Genomic DNA, 18,235 nt, shown 5'->3' with positions numbered 1-18,235 from the left:
TATCTCCACAAGGTGCCTTGAGAGAAGTCACACACGCAGAAAAAGCGCACCGCGTCACAGGCGGCATTGGAAGCGGCAGATGAAACGCTCATTCAGACAGCCCTACGTGTTTCGGGTTATTGAGCCCTTGTTCACTAGCAAAAATGAAGGCAGAGTAGAGTATAAAAACACCTTTTATTAGCAATACGGAGTCACGCCACAGTGGGCGTGCCCGATGGCATGCTCGATGGCATGCTGGTTGTAGTAGTCCAAAATTGCTGACAACAAAAATACTAACGTTTTTTAACCAAGTGGCCCCCTACTCTGCCCCACCAAAAAATACAAATTCCCGATTAGGTGAAGGCGCTGCATGCGCTGCTCAACAAGCTCAATATCTCTGCGGGGGAAACCATAGCATGGAAAATGAAAGCATTTTCAACCACAGCCATGACCCACAGCTTCCCATCATGCCTCAGGGGTGACAGTTAGGTCGGTTGTTCTTTGCATGACCCTGAAGGTCAGGGCCAAAGATATCCTTTAACCTTTCAGAAGTAATCTCATTTGTCTGGGGAGGTGGGTGGGTTGCTTATGACTGATGAGGATACCCCTGGAAGAGAACTAGGATTACAGGTAAGTAACTTATCCTTCTCTTCCAGGGGATCCTCATCAATAGTCATAAGCACTGTATAGAATAACAAGCCCATCAACCACCTGCAGACAAATGAGAAATAGAATGATACAATCCCCAACAAACAAAAAATCAGCTGTTTAACAGATTTCTCAAGAAGGCCTGCCCTACTTAAGTGTCCGCTCTAGTATCAGAGTCAAGACTGTAGTGCCTTGTGAATGGGACTACTGATCTCCAAGTTGCCGCTTTACAGATCTTGGAGAGCGGTACATTGAGGAAAGCAGTTGTGGCTGCTTTTCCTCTTGTGGAATGAGCTTTGGGAGCGGACAAGAGTGGGTTCCCTGCTAACTAGTAAGCAAATTTAATGCAAGAAACAATCCATCTGGAGATGGACCTTTTTGTTACTGGAAAACCTGTTCTGACTGAACCATAGTTAATGAAGAGGTGGTCCGACTTTCTCAAAACCTTCGACCTTTCTAGATAAAATTTCAAAACCCATTTAGGTCTAGAGAATGTAGCGCCCTCTCCGCTGGAGGGGAGGGGTTAGGTAAAAAGGTCGGGATAGAAATAGTTTGGTTGACATGAAAATCCGACACTACCTTCGGAAGGAAGGATGGATGCGTTCTGAGCACCACCCTATTGAGGTGAAAAACGAAATAGGGTTCTCTGGAGCAGGGGGCCTGTATCTCACTCACCCTACGAGCTGAGGTGATAGCCACCAAGAACACAACCTTCCACGTAAGGTATTGCAAGGTCACCTTGTGGATAGGTTCACGGGTAGACCCATCAGCTTGGACAGCACCACATTCAGTTCCCAAGTAGACGCGGGGGCCGAATCAGAGGGTAAACCTTTTTGAGGCACTGAAGGAAATCCTTCACCACTTGTAACTGGAAAAAAGAGGGTTGTGAAGGGGAGCGCCTATAAGCCGTTGTGGCTGCCAGCTGTACCTTAACACCTTAGGAGCTTCGTAAATATACCTCCCCAGTGCTGCGCTGTCCATTATCCAGTGCTGAATGGACGTCCAACGGTCGCACGCAGCACTGGGGAGGTAGTGCCCGTGACGACCGTTGGCCGACGGCAGCACTTAAAGGGTTAATGGAGGAGTATTTCAAGCCTGCTCTGGCTAGGTGAAGTAGATATGGTAAGATTAAGTCTTCCTGCCCCCTGGTGGGACTACACTTATTCCGCACACACCGTATATAGAAGCGCTTCCATTTGCAAGCATAGGAGTATCTGGTGGAAGGTCTCCTTGCCTCTTTCAATATGGACATGCAGTCGAGGTAGACCTAGATGTCCATACTGGAGGACCTCAGGAGCCATGCTGCCAAGTTCAGTGATGGAAGGTTGGGATGATGATGAATCCTGTTCATCTTGGACAGCAGGTCCGGTCTGCACGGCAGCCTCTTGTGTGGCTTCAGTGACATGTGAATAAGGTACGGGTACCACCACTGCCTCTGCCATTCCAGAGCAATCAGTATCATTGTGGTCTCAGAGTGTGATAGCTTGGTCACCACTTTCGGATGAGGCAGGGGTGGAAAAGCGTACACAAATGCCCCCTACCAGTTGATCAAAAGGGCTTTCCCCCTCGACCCTGGTCGGTAGTATCTTGAGGCGAAGTCTTGGCATTTTTTGTTTTACTAATCTGCAAACAGGTCTATGCTTGGATGACCCCAAGCTTGGAAGATGTAGTCTAGCACTTAGTCGCTGAGAACCCAATCCTACTGCTCTACGAAGTGACGACAGAGCGTTCGCTTGAGATTTCTGCTCCCCCGGCAGATGAACTGCCGTGATGTATAACTTCCTCGCCAGCAGCCAGTTCCAAAGGGACTGTGCTTCCAATTACAGAATCCTCGATCGAGTTCCCCACTGCTTGTTCGGATAGTACATTGTGGTGGTATTGTCAGTTTGCACTAGGATGGAACTCGCCTGGATCGAAGGGAGGAACGCCTTGAGAGCCAGATGAACGACCCTGAGCTCTAGCATGTTGATACTAGGATGGAACTCGCCTGGATCTAAGGGAGGAACGCATTAAGAGCCAGATGAACGGCCCTGAGCTCTAGCATGTTGATATGGTACCATTGCTCTTTTGAGGACCATAGGCCTTGCGTCTGAGGAGAGCCCATGTGGGTTCCCTATCCTCGAAGAGATGAGTCTGATCAGAGTGAGATGGAGGAGCTTGATGGAATGGAACTCCTACTTCCAGGTTGTCTCGTCATCCACCACGGGATTGCTGCTTTGGCAGCATGAGATAGACAGATCTCGTCTTCCCAGCATGACTGCTGATCCCCTTGTCCTCCAGATACTGCTGAAGGACGCATTTTTATCTGGCATTGGGCACCAGAAAAATGCATGATGCCATTGATCAGAGTACAGATGCTATCTGACGCACTGACAACAAGTTGTTTTTTCAGAATTTTTCTGCATTTCTGAATGAGGGATAATTGTCTCTAATCCGAAGGAAACACTTTTCCTTGCTCGCAGTCTATCAGCGCTCCCAGATAGTGGATCTTTTGAGTGGGCTGTTGAGTGGGCTGTTGAGTTGACTTTTGGTAGTTCATGTGAAGGCCTAGCTTTTGACAGAGCCGTAGACACGGATGGAAATGGTTCTTCACCCTCTGGGGAGTCGGGCCTTTGATCAACCAGTCGTCTAGATAAAGGTAGACGAATATGCCCCTGCACCGCAGAGCTGCTGCTACCACTGCCATGCACTTTGTGAACACCCTGGGAGCTGATTTTAGTCCGAAGGGCAGCACTTTGAACTGGTAGTGGGATGCTCCGACTACAAATCGCAGATATTGGCGGTGATGTTGACTTATCGGTATATGAAAGTAGGCATCTCGCAGATCCATCGAACTCATCCAATCCCCTTTGTGGAGGTGAGAATATATTTGGTGGAGAGCCAGCATGCGGAATTTTTCTTGTTTGATGGTCTTGTTGAGTACTCTTAGATCTAAAATGGGTCGGTATTCCGACTGACCTTTTTTCTTTACCAGGAAGTATCTGGAATACACTCTCAGATCTCTCTGCGACCGTGGGACCTTATCTATGGCTGATTTTTGGAGAAGGATGCCGACCTCCCTCTGTAGCAGGTTGATCTGATAGCTTGATGGTGTTACAGGAGGGTTTGAGGTAGGGCGACGGAAACGGAGAGAGTACCCATTTCGAACTGCAGTCAGCACCCATTGATCTTTCGTGATGTCCAGCCACTCTTGTACATGATTTGCTATGCTTCCTCCCACTGGAGCGGTGCACAGTACTGGAGGAAGGAGACACTCATTGCTTTGCTGGAGGTTTCGTAGAGGTGGAAGACTGACTGTCCCTCTTCCCCTGTTAGATCGCCAGTTTTAGAACTGTTATCTTTGATGACCCTGCTGGTTCTGGTTCTTTTGCCAATGAGGGGTTTGAACCCTCTGTTGGAAGGATCAGCTGTCAGTGTTGCGGTAGCAACAGCGGAACTCTTTCTTTCTCTAACCCTACCGCCTTCAGGGTATCCACCTTAATCTTCATTCGCTACATCTCCTCATCGGTGTGTGTGCCAAACAGCGATGACCCAGAAATTGATGATTCAGGATTGCGCCTCTGGCTTCGGAGCGGTTAGGCGAAGCCATGAAGATCTTCTGGCACAAATGCTGTGTGTGCAGGAGTGAGCTGAGAGCGTAGCTCCATCCGCACTAGTAACTTGGTTCGCCACCAAGCTGCCCTCTTGTGAGCAAATAAGCAATCCACTCTTACATATAGAAGAATAATGCAAATAGACAATAAGCAACAATTGGAACATTATCCACTAGTCTCCAGTGATGTATGCTGGGGGATGTGGTTCGATTCTTCCCCTTCAACGGGGTCCCTCATGTGCCATAGTTCAATGGTTTTTAAGACCTATTTCCTCGCCCTCCAGTGGGCTCCAGGCATAAAATGCAGCAGTTCATTTACGGAAGCACCAGCGCTGTAAGTCAGCAGAGTGGCGTCCTTGAGTTCAGAGGCAATCTAGTGTGAAGATATACGCGGCAGCCTCAGCCGCGGAGGATGCACCGCCTGGCAAGACGCAGCGTCAACAGGTCTGTAGGCGGGGATCAACTCCGTCTGACTTACAGCGCTGGTGCTTCCGTAAATGAACTGCTGCATTTTATGCCTGGAGCCCACTGCAGGGCGAGGAAATAGGTCTTAAAAACCATTGAACTATGGCACATGAGGGACCCCATTGAAGGGGAAGAATCGAACCACATCCCCCAGCATACATCACTGGAGAGCGTATGCATTGAATGGTGAAAAATAGGGTGTGGTTAAACCCTGTCATGTGCTATTTATGGCCCCATGAGGAAGAAGCAGCAGCTTCGAAACGCGTCGGGGGAAGACTTTAAATTAACCGGACTTAATGTGCAGTGTGTTGGAATAAAGGTTTTGTTAAACAGCACCAGCAGAGTGGCGTCCTTGAGTTCAGAGGCAATCTAGTGTGAAGATATATAGATATATATAGATATATCTAGATATATATAGATATCTAGATATATATAGATATCTAGATATATATCTATATATCTATATATCTATATATATATATAGATATATATCTATATATCTATATATATATTCACTGAAAAAACCATAGGTTTTAGGCCTGATATAGTTAGGAATTAGCATTTAAAAAACCTTAGAAATTCACTGAAAAAACTGTAGATTTTAGGGGTGTTCTAGTTAGCTGGACATTTCACTCATACAAAACCATTGAAATTCTTCCGATATAGTTAGTTGTACTAACTATATTTCGAGCGCCCGCAATACACTGCCGATGATATCACATATTACATCATTAAGGACATGGTCAGTGACATCACTGATGACATCTCAAATGACATCACTGATGACATCCAGTGAATGTGGTTTGCTTTGTTATTTAAATATGTATTAAATATATAGCAATTTGCATTGAAGAATGAGTGGAAATATAAATATCTGGATGGAGGATTTAGTAGCAGTGTGATTGACTGTTTACTTGACTAATTTAAAGTGTCTCTCTAAATATATTGGATAGTGACTAAACTGAACATCTGTATCACTTTGTCAGTTGTTGTAAAAACTACTTCTCCAGTTGGTTACTAGCTATTTGAAAGTCTATATTAGTTATTGATTAGTTAACTGAGTATTTGTATGGGAGAGTGAATGTGTGTGTGGTTCGGTGGGAGGTGTGTGACTGCCCTAAGATGTGTGAATAGTTGATTTAGTAGGTATAGGACGTTAAGACTACATGTTATAACAGTTGTTTAGGTGACTGAATATCTGTATGGATGTGGTGATGAGCAAATATCTCTTAATGGTACATGTCCAACAAAGTGGAAAAATAAAAGGCAATGTATGTGTCAGATGTTGTTTATAAATAAGTATACGTAAGACTCATTGATTGTATATGTGACTGTATAGATAACTGTATACTTGTAATAGTGATTTTGTAATAGTGATTTTATAACATACTAAGTATAATTTACTATCTATATGAATAGATAAAGTGGCGTTTGTATAAGTGTATAGCTAAGTAAATGGAAGTATGATCCATCGTTTGCATAAGTGAATAGGATGACATAAGTGAATAGGATGTGTGCTGGTGTGTAATGTCGATATAGGTGTATAAGTACATTTGATAGTGTTTTATTGATCATTGACTGCATGTATGAGTGAATCTGTAGGTAAGTGATTAGATGTGTATATAGATCTAGGAATCACTAAGTGGATTTTTAGAAACCTGTATCGGTGTTTCAATGGATTTAAATATGGTACTCTGTATTTTACAGTAAGTGACGAAAGGTTATACTAGTGTATGATGAGGTTATCGTCACGTGGATGATTTCATCAGTGATGTCATTTGAGATGTCATCAGTGATGTCATTTGAGATGTCATCAGTGATGTCACTGACCATGTCATGAATGATGTAATATGTGACATCAGCAGTGGATTGCGGCCAGCGAAATATAGTCAGTACAACTAACTATATCGGAGGAATTTCAAAGGTTTTGTATGAGTGAAATGTCCAGCTAAATATAACACCCCTAAAATCAACAGTTTTTTCAGTGAATTTCTAAGGTTTTTTAAATGCTAATTCCCAACTATAACGTGGCTGAAACCTATGGTGTTTCCAGTGAATTTCAAAGGTTTTTTTAAATGGTAATTCCCAACTATGACGTGGCTGAAACCTATGGTTTTTTCAGTGAATTTCAATGGTTTTGTAAATGATAATCTTTAAATGTATGAATTGTTATATTTTTTTATACTGATTTACTACATTATTTTAAATTAGTTATTTTGAGATATTTTATTTTTTAAATTACATTACATATTTTTAATATAAATTGAAAAAAAAATGTTTTACACCTCTCTGCAACGCAGACCCCTGGCGCGTTTGTAGAGGGGGGAACTAATTCCCCTTGCATACTGGGGGTCCCTGGGGGCCAACTAGCCCACCAGGAACCTCCAGTATTCCCCAGGGGGCTGCATTGCAGAGAGGTGTAATGAGGCCACACCCTTTTTTACACCTCGCTGCAGCGCAGCCCTCGGGCGCGTTTGCAGAGGGAGAACTAATTCCCCTTGCATACTAGGGGTCCCTGGGGGTCAACTAGCCCACCTGGAACCTCCAGTATGCGCCAGGGGGCTGCATTGCATAGAGATGTAATGAGGCTATGCCCCGTTTTTACACCTCTCTGCAACGCAGCCCCCTGGCGCATTTGCAGAGAAGAAACTAATTCCCCTTGCATACTGGGGGTCTCTGGGGGCCAACTAGCCCACCTGGAACCTCCAGTATGCGCCAGGGGGCTGCATTGCAGAGGTGTAATGAGGCCACACCCTTTTTTACACCTCTCTGCAATGCAGCCCCCGGGCGCGTTTGCAGAGGGGGAACTAATTCCCCTTGCATACTGGGGATCCATGGGGGCCAACTAGCCGACCTGGCACCTCCAGGACGCGCCAGGGGGCTGCATTGCAGAGAGGTGTAATGTGAGGCTATGCCCTTTTTTACACCTCTCTGCAATGCAGCCCCCGGGCGCGTTTGCAGAGGCGGAACTAATTCCCCTTGCATACTGGCGGTCCCCCTGGGGGCCAACTAGCCCACCAGGAGCCTCCAGTATGCGCCACGGGGCTGCCTTGCTTTGCCCCGGGGGACGGCGGTCCCCGAGGCAGTGTGGGGGGATTGGGGGCCCCCCCACACTACTTTATCAGTATGCCCCCATGATTTGGTCCCCCCGGGGGATAATTTGAAGAAAAAAAAACAGCCCGGATTTTAAAAAACATTTTTTGGGCCTTGGGGGTCCTTGTGGGACCCCCTGAGCAGGCCTAGGGGGTCAGGGTGGTTCTACCCTGCCCCCTTTTTGAGTTCTACACATTTGTTTTTCTGCGTTCTTGTGCCTCAGTCTACCGAGGCACAAGATGGCTGCCAACAATTTCTGTTTTGGAGTGTTGACAGACAGTGGCAGCCAATCAGCATGCAGCTCGTGCACGCGAAGGTACGCGTACAGTGCGCGCACGGTGCACGCTTATAGATATATATATATTTTTTTTTCTCAGTAACTACTGGAGGGATTTACACCATTTAAGCAAAAGTGTGATCTGCGAATCAGACTACCATTTTGACAAATTTCTTGTAATTCCGTTCATCCGTTCGGGCTGTAGCCGTGTCTAAATGTCCTATGCAAAATAACATGGAAAATAACATGGGGAAAACACGTTTTGGGACCCCCCCTTTTGTCTCAGCCCCCACTTGACGAATCCCCCCAAAACTTTCAGGGAAGGAGCGGAGCGGGCCATCTTTGAGAAATTCGAGAAGATTCATCAACCGGCGCCAAAGTTATTCCCAATAGAATCTTGCGGATTTCCTATGGAAACTAGGTCCTAACTATATATACCTACTGGCGACTGCCAGTAGGTAAAATAAATATATAAGATATTAGAGGAAAATGACAAATTATAGTTTTCATATAGAACATATTTTTAACAGTCAAAGAAAAGAGAAACTAGTTCCAATTTGAGGGCAAGGTCAAGATAAAATCCCGTTTCGCAGTACAACTTAACAAAAGGCTATTTTTGTACATGATCAAAATCGGTTTAGATTTAAATTTTACAGCCATCTTATAAACCACAGACCAGCATGGCATGTTGCGTATTAAAGGAAGAACATTTGGGGGAAAAAGATTTCAACCTCTGCAGCACCCTACTCTGTAGATCAGCAAATGACCGATTCATCATCTACAGTAGGTAGCTGTCTTCACATGTGTCTCACGGGCGCTTAACCTCTCTATCCCTTGTTCTTTTCGTTGCTTGTCTACTACTGTCCTAAAATGAAAGGTCCTGTGCATCTTTTGAGGATTCATGGCCTCATTACGAACTGTAATCCCGTTTTGAGATTATGAGAGCCATGGAAACTCCGATGATCTGCAGTGCATCCCTCGGGGACTCTGCCAGCTGAAAGGCGGTAGAGCCTAAGGGCTGAATACTTGGGTAGCATAGAGCACACACTCACCGAATAGCCTGGTAAAGCCAGATTTTCCAGAATCTGCCCCTACTCTCAGTTATAAACACAACTCTTGATATCGGTAACTCTGGGGCAGAGTTAGCAAGTAATGCCCGGATTCTGTCCTTTTCTACTACTAATGTAAAGTTAAAATTAGTCACATGTTTTTACTTCTGGTCTGGTACGAACAGGTCAATTGTAAAGGAAAGCCCTTACTAATGTTTTTCCTGATTCCAATAACCTCTCGAGGGAACACAGGGAAGCAATTCACTCCCTTCAGAATGATCCAAGTTTAATTATTACACCAGCGGGCGGGGGGGGGGGGGCAGAGGGGGTGCATATGTTGATCTTGGATATTGGCGATTATGAAAGGAAAATGCAGGCAGTATTGGACGTCCCGGACCGTTACATCAAGGTTCAGCTCACTAAACTAGAAACCTTAAAGGTGACACTTTACAAACTACGGGATAAGGCAAAACAAAAATGGAAGGTAGGATGAATGAGGTGGCATTGTGGGGTGACAAGTGGTGGCCTTCTGAACTAGGTGTGACCCCTTGTCCTGCATCGGAGACAAAAAATTTGGGTGTTTGGCTTGATCCATCCCTCAGTTTCATCTGTCATACCAAGAAGGTGGCAGCTTCTTGCTATGGCATTATTAGAGGACTTCGACCTATCCTCAAATTCTTCGATGCACCCACGAGACAACTGGTGGTTCAAGCTTCAGTGTTGTCTCGGTTGGACTATGCCAGCTCACTACTGGCTGGGATTAATCAATCAGAACTCTCTCGGTTGTAGCGAGTCCAAAATGCTGCAGCCCGAGTGGTGACAGGGTTGCCTAGGCGGTGCTCGGTGTCTAAATCTTTGCGCTCCCTCCATTGGCTCCCTGTGCATCAGAGAATTAAATTCAAGGTTCTCTGTCTTGCGTTTAAAATTCTTACGGGCACATCCCCCCAAATCTTAGAGAATCTGTTGACACCTTATGTTCCTTCGCGTACCCTTAGATCTCTGGGTCAGAATTTAGCAGTAGTTCCGAGTTTTAGACTGAGTAGAGCTGGGGGCCGCTCTTTTCGAGTCCTGGCGGCAAGCTGGTGGAACTCCCTTCCTCTGCAAATCCGGGCCATTGATGAGCTTCTTCAGTTTAGACGGGCCATCAAGACCTTTTTATTGGTTTAGCTTTTATGCTGTGTCTCATCTCCCTTCTGATCCTTCTTAGTGCTGTGTTGTGTTTGCCTTGTCAAAGCGCCAGGACGCCCCTTTGCTGGGGCAGCTGTGCGCGGTATAAGTAAAAATAACATAACATAACATACAAGTTCCTTAAAAATACTAACGCTATTACACCAGTGATTTATGGATTGCCAAAAAAAACATAAAAATTAAACAAATCCACCTATGAGACAGATTGTCAGTTGGGTGGGGTCCCTTTTGGAGCCCCTTGGTAAATATGCTGAGTTTTTTTAACTGGTAGTGCAGAAACAACAATCACGTATTAAAAGATTCAGCACACATCATTTCTATCGTCAAGGGGACTGTATTTAATGATCAATCTCAAATATTGGTTACCCGCGACAAAGAAGCGGTGTACACAAATATTCCACAGAATGATACAATTGCTGTGATTAAAGAAATTCAGAAGGAGGAGGACCTGAGAGGTGCAAACAAAAAAAGTTATATTATGGATTGAGACACTTTGGTGCTGAAAAACGACATGTTCCTCCTGTTCAGACTATCTTTACTTACAGTGTAAGCGGACCAGCATGGGGGTTACATATGCCCCTGGTCTGGCATGTCTGTAGGTCAGTAACTTTGAAAGCAGGCACATCTTCAAAGAAGCGGCACCTTTCTTTGAAAACATCGCCGATTGTATACGCAATGGATAGGAGGAAGGTTTGACCCAGTTTCTTGAATGGCTTAACATGGGGGATCCCAACTTGAGTTTAACCGCACTGCGGTTGACTTCTTAGATTTTACCATTAAAATGTGGGTGGTTATCTGGAGGTTGAATTATTCACAAAACCAACAGATAAAAACACGCTCCTGCACTAATACGAGTTATCACCCTAGGTCGCAGGACAACATCCCCTTGGTCAGTTCCTCCGATTGAGTAGGAACTGCTCATCTCTGGACTATTTTTACAAACCCTCAGATGTGTTAAAGGATAAGCTCCTGAATAGAGGCTATCCAAAAAAATTGGTTAAACATGCTTTTAAAAGGTCACGCGACTATGATCGAGATTACATGCTTGACAGGACAAACGGTAGGAATAAAACCAAAAGAAACTAACAATAGAATACTATTTCTAAGTAAATACTCCAGGATCAGCCATACAATAAAAAATATAGTGAATTCTAATTGGAAAATTTTAAATGATTATGAAGAAATCTAACTGGACAAACCTATTTTTTGCCTTTAAAAGAAACAAGAGCGTACGGAAATCATTAGTCCATACCTATATAGAAACAAAACCACTGCAACAGAGTACGTTGTAAATGGAGAAGGCTATAGGCAATAACAAGTGTGGCAGTTGTTCCATATGTGCACACTGGATTGTAGGCAAGACCTTCAAGTACAATGGACAAAATCTTACTACCAGAAGTTTGAACATCTGTAGAAGTTCAAATGTAGTATATTTACCAATTTGCCCCTGCGGATTAGCATATATACCACAAGAAGTTTGAACATCTGTAGAAGTTCAAATGTAATATATTTACCAATTTGCCCCTGCGGATTAGCATACATAGGGGAAACAGGAAGAGTATCAAGACGGAGAATGTTGGAACACAAGTCAGTCTAGTGACGAGTAAGGCCAATGCCCCGTTAGTAGAGCACTTTTCTGATCTGAAACAAACATACAGACTTTCATTGGTTCATTTTGGAAAAAAATAACAGTAAATAAGAAGCGAGGTAACGTAGAGTTAAAGCGCAAAAACAGAGAACAATAGTATATATCTAGGTTTGATAAGGTACAAAAGGGCCTGAACACTAAAGAGGATTGGAAGAGGTTAATTAAATAGAACTTACTCTTGGACGTTCATCCTAGTACGAGTATTACTGTTGTGCGAAATAGGAATTTATAATATTTGTTATAAGAACATCCCTCTGAGAAAACTCGTTTTTATAGCAGCATTCAGTAAAATGGGAGTTTTTCTTTAAAAATTACAAAAGTCAAATGTGCCACTAGACACTTTTTATCGGTATCTGTCATACGAGCTCCATAGGAGAGGATTATAGACAGGGAAGCACCCTCCCAAAACGGTGCCGGAGTTAGTTTAGGGACTAATATGTGCACTTTACGTGATGTTTATACTTGACAATGCAACCTTATTACTACAATTGGAGTAGGTCAATTACTCTGGGAGGGTTATCATATTAGTTAAGTATAATATAATAGGATATTTGCCACGTAAATGGGAGTGTAGTAGTACCACAAAGTTTGAAACATTACACGTTTTATAATAAACAGAACTCTTCCAAGATGGTGACTATTATTATGTGACCCTAAGAAGTGTGGATCGCGTACAGTAACACGAACTGACGTCATGAGGCGATAGGGTGTCATGTAGCTCCTGAATATCTTTATATCGTGTTAAGTTAGCATAGGCTCATTTGAGGTTTAAACGCCATTTTTCTTTTTGCAACTTCTGCACACGACACTTAATTGTTGATTTAGCTTTCAACCTAGTAGTTCATCGCGGTTTACATGAGAATAATATGTTATTGCTTTGCTATCTGCTTTGCTTAATGAACTGTGTCTGTACAGAGAGTGCTGAAGCTTCAAGAACAACACGATACAGAATTGTTGTGAGGTCTGATCTCCACGACTTCATAGTCATAACATAAGTGCAGCCTCTGCCAACTCCGGGCTTGAGGCGGGTTTTATATTGCTTTGCTTGGGGCACAAATAACACACTTGATGCGGTTCGCATGCAGAGAGAGCTGGTGTATGCTGATGTGATTCCTTCAATCTAAGACACTAAGGTATGGGCCCACCCTAATCCAACCCAAAGAGACCTTCTTAGCAAATAATATAATATCTGTGTTAGGGAAGGTGAGATATAAGTGTTGTTAACCCTTATTGATTTACAGCATGTTACCATGCTGTCACCATTCGCTTTTTATGGACTAGTAACTATGCTGGTAATTTTGCTACTGATAATATGTTTACTTGTATTATCTAAGATACTGCGCCTGAGAAGACGGCATTAGTAAATAAACATTTCAAATGCACATGTGTTCTTCTTTACTCCATGTTCTGGTTTGTAATGATTATATAACGAAAGAGTGTTCATGAGTTCCACGTATCCTGAGGTACTGTAAGTTCATGTTCTGGTTTGTCTAAACATTGGGAGTTTGATATGTCCAATGAGACACTGTAGCTAGCTCGGTAAGGGGTTATTTGGGCACTAAGGTGAGTTTTGGGACACCCTAATTCGCCGAGGTTCCAATCCTCTGTGTGAGAACAGAAACCCTGAGACAAGGGAGGTTTAAAATAGGCCAGCGGAAGGAAAAAGGTGTTGGTTACATTGAACACATTCGAGAATGACACATAAGAAAATACAGTACGCGGTTATGATTAATATATAATAGACTAAAATATAAGCCACAGCCATGAAGAAGGGGAGAGATATAATGGAGTATTCTCTTTAGGTCAAAGACCCCACGTTGAATTTTAATCTAATAAGGGAAGTTGTTTGACTCCCACGGTATAAGTATGTAGACTGCATCTAAATTTAAGGTAGAGAAAACATTGATTTAAGGATTATAACACTCTAGGTTTTCGCCTTCACAGAAATAGGTTATACATATGTTTTTTCTGTACGATAGGTATTTACTCATAAGAATATGAATCCTGCAGCATACGGGGCTGATGAACCTTGAGACCAGTGCATATCGTCCTGCACTTTCACTTTCTGTAAATAAAATTGGTCATCCTGTTAAGATACAGAACAGGTATGTCTTTATCAAATAAGTTAAAGCAATGATATTAATCTGGCATTAAGGTCATATGGACTCATTCAGGCCAAATATTTTTATTCCACAGTGGCAGGCCATATATGATCCTGCAATAAAGGTACAACCGATGCAAACCGGTGAGTGTATGACTGTATTAAATTAGAAATATAAATGATAGTTATGGCTTTGTAGGACCGAATAGACAGGGTGTGCATAAAAGGGAGTATGAATGGAGTTTTTTTCACTATTAGTGAGTTGGCGGATATAGGAAAACTTATGGTAACATGTTAATGGATTGAAGTGATATACAAGAACTGTTTTGAATTATATGCGCCATGGAAACATTTTTAAACAGTTTGCACATGTTTTAAAAAAAAAAAATAATAAATAGGTTACACGATTGAATATAGGAGAGGAAAAATAGTTTGTCCTAAGGAAGGTGGTTCCATTGTTTTAAACCACCAAAACGCGTGGACGCCTTGTGTTATTTAAATTTGTATTGTACTGAACCAGATCTTGAAAGAAAGCAAGCAAACTATGTGTATGAGGTTCAGTCTTTGTTATTTTAATGCATTAATTTGTAAAAACAAACGCAATTGTCTGTATCGAAGCCCTTTCCTATTTTTATATTTTAATTTATGTATAGTTCATGTTTCTATATTGTTTGACTATATATTGGAGATTAAGTACTTTTTTATTAAATGACAATTTTAAGTGTTTCAATATCCAGCTTGTTTTTGTATCTGACTTACAGTTGGTTGTATGTTTATAAAGTAGTGCACCAAAAGGGAATTATACTTTTTGACTTCTGGTACTAATAGGCACGGAAAGCAGAACTTATGTCGGAATGCAAAAATAGCATGCATTGTAAACCACTTTCAAAACATTTCCCTTTTTTTTTTATAGCTTCCAACAAACTCTAAATGACCTACAAGGTAGTATGCCCACGAATACCAAAATACATCAAATATTAAAACATTACAATTTTTTCCGTAATAATTGCCTACAAAATTCATTTTTATTGTGATATTTTTAATGAGGTAACCTTCCATTTCAGGTGTCACTTGACAGACGAGGTTGTTGGGATGACATGGCTACCAATTCTTGAAAATATGCATAGTGGGCTTTAACTTGCTCCATCCAGAGGAGGATTACTCTTACCTCATGTAATCTGCAGGTAATCTAGAATTCAGACTTCAATATTTTTTGCTACTTTTATCTATCATGAGCAAGGTCAATAAGACCAGCTGTAATGTGACTTACATTTTTTACACAACGTAAGCAAACAGCATCTACAATTGCCTGTGTTTACATGTGTTGGTACATTAAAGTCAGACCTACTGGCTTTTCAAATGCGTGTTGCCCGAAGGGTTCTGTAATGCGCTGGTGGTGAACACACCACTGTGAATCTACAGTAAAGGAAATCTTTGCTCACCATTTCATCAAATCATTTAAAACTATTGGGTGGTCCTATGGCCAAACTAGACCCGGTTTGGTAACAGTTTATTAGGTCTCACCTAGGCAGCGCTTGCGCAGTCTCTTTGAGATGATATATCTAGTATATAAGCTTGAGAAAAAAACACTTTTCAATTAGTTACTGTTGCCGTCCTTTAGAAATGCAGGCTTTTCATTGATGCACACTTGGGAGTCCCTCCTTTCGGAATTCTGTATTTTCCCATAAGGACTCGCCCTCTTACTTGTGTCCTTACTGTTCAGGTTATTTATACGTGGAGAGAACTTTTATTTATTAGGTCTCGCCTACGCAGCGCGCATGTACTGCCTAGGAGGAGAGTTGGCTGCTGCTCAATACATACTCGGGTTTGTGGTGGCCTCCACCTTGCAGGAGGAAAGAGCAGGGGGGGCGCCACAAGCACGAGTGCAGTGCTTCAAAATGAGCAGACTGCATGTGCACACACGCAGCACTCTCTCGCTCTCGCACGTATTCACCTAGCCCGCCCACCTCTTGCAGTTTCATGAGTCTACATTTTCGCACAGATCCACAGTTCTGCGATCTTGATGGCTTCCTCAAACTTTGCAGCCTATTCTATTTCCCCAGGTCTGCATTTATAGATAGTCTGCAGTTTTTGCACCTTCTAGCTCTCCAGTTTCTCACAGTCCTCCAGTGTTGCTATTTTGCAATCAAACACGTCTTGATCTGAATAGTTTCTGGGCCCCTGCATACTGATGCGTCACTGCGCATGTGCGCCGGGCATCTGTGCTCTCCGGTCCCTATATCCTCCCTGGCCTCTGTCTCCCCCAGGGCCCCTCTGTGTCTCCCAGGGCCTCATTCCTCAGGGCCCAAGTATACTTCCGAGTCCTCTGTGCTGTGCTCACAGACGGGCCCCTGCATCCTTGAGGGCGACTGTGCACTCTTGGGTCTACCCGCCCCTTACCGCCTCTCCGCCAGGCCTCAAGGCGCTGCCATGCTTCCGACTCGCCTTATTGTAGGGCAGCGGCGCGGTGGGGATGGACAGTAAAGATAAGTTATGGGCAGAAAGACAGGTAGCGCTATCACATCATGGAAATGCGAATTACTTCGTTCTGCCTTTCTTTGTGGCGGTGTAATACAGACTTCAATTGTAGACCTAAAAACAATCTCCTTGCATTTGAAAGCTTCCATCATGCTCTCGCTTGTCCGCGGCGCCGGGCCATCCATCCATCACTCCCGGCGCAGGCAATAAATATCCTGCCATGCTCCGCCACTTGATGCAAATTGATTGTGTTCGCAGGCGGTGTTTGTTCTGTCCTATTAGGGGGTAAATCAGTATGGAAGTAGCCCTAGTGCAATGCGCCCATCTAGTAATTGGGGACTGAAAACTTGTCAAGGTCAGCAGCCACCCTGGAGGCGGGCCTAGCACCCCCAGCACGTGACGTTGAACGGCTCGTGCACAGACCACTCGCAAGCTATGATCCAGGAGGGCCAGCTTCATATGCGCACTCTAGGCTGTGAGCAGCCTTGGTCTTTAAAATCTGCCCAAGAACCAAAGGGCAAAACTGCAACACTACCAGGTCGAACCAGGTGGGTTCTACGACGTTCCTATATGATTTTTTAATGTCATCAAAACAGTTCCCACACTGTTGGTTAACAAGCATTGGCATAGCTAATAGGGCTCGTCTTTGGGACCTTATAAGTGTTTAGTTATCCAGCATAATATCCATGGTGCAAAAACATCAAGTGTTGCATGGCTAAACACTTATAAGGTCCCAGAGGCGAGACCTATTGGCTATGCCAATGCCTGTTTTTTTAAGCTGCCCTGCCTTTTTTCTCGTTAACTTCTGTTTACTTGCTCAGTGAAACGTACTCGTGTTGCATTCTCTGTGCCTCCTCCTCACCCCTCACATAACATTTCTCATAGGCCCCTACACTGCTGTTTTGCTCCTTTTGTTTTGTTAATTTGTTATTTTATTTGCTATTTCGTTACTATACAAGCAAATTTGTATATTATTTTAAATTAGTTGATTTTATTCATATAACGCACCTGTCCATGTGCTTGGGGAAACAGTCAGCCCACACCAGACTCGAACAAGGATGCCCAACCTGCAACTCTCCCCGCTGCATCATATCCTTTCCCTAGCCATGTTGCAGGGTGTAGTACGTTATGTGGCCAAGGGAGGTCCCAAAGACACCTATTGAAAGCCTGTGGTACTGCACCCTCGCAACACTGCTTGTTTTAACGTGGAGGTCATACTGCCATTTTAACTCCTAGTGCTCCGGCACTATTGCAGGGGTTTTATATTAGCACTGTTTACGTTGTTGATGGGTGTTACAAAAATAAAAGCCAAATACAAAATCCGGAAAATACAGATTAGTTTCAATCAATCACATAATTTGTATAGCGCGCTACTCACCCGGTGGGTCTCAAGGCGCTGTGGTGGGGGGGGGGGGGGGGGGGGGGGGGGGAGGGCTTGTTAATGCTCGAATAATAATAATAATAATAAAAGCCAGGTCTTGAGTTGCTTCCTGAAGGAGAGATGGTCCTGGGTCACTCGGAGGTGGATGGGGAGGGAGTTCCATGTCTTGGCTGCCAGGTAGGAGAAGGATCTTCCTCCGGCGGTGGCTCTGCGGATGCGTGGTATGGCGGCGAGGGCGAGGCTGGTCAATCGTAGCTGGCGGGTGGGCGTGTAGAAAGTCAGGCGGTTGTTGAGGTACTTGGGGCCCAGGTCGTGGAGAGCCTTGTGTGCGTAGGT

At 43.7% G+C, this 18,235-nt stretch overlaps 1 protein-coding gene across 2 annotated transcripts in view; it reads right to left on the bottom strand.

Moving 5' to 3' along the window:
* Positions 1–18,235, bottom strand: part of GPBP1L1 (GC-rich promoter binding protein 1 like 1) — a 533,935-nt gene that overhangs the window by 459,628 nt on the left and 56,072 nt on the right. The window lies entirely within an intron of this gene.

The sequence above is a fragment of the Lissotriton helveticus genome, chromosome 1_1 (assembly GCF_964261635.1).
Source record: "Lissotriton helveticus chromosome 1_1, aLisHel1.1, whole genome shotgun sequence".
Classification (NCBI taxonomy): Eukaryota; Metazoa; Chordata; class Amphibia; order Caudata; family Salamandridae; genus Lissotriton; species Lissotriton helveticus.
The sequence above is the reverse complement of the archived record's forward strand: the minus strand, read 5'-3'. Positions and strand labels throughout refer to the sequence as shown.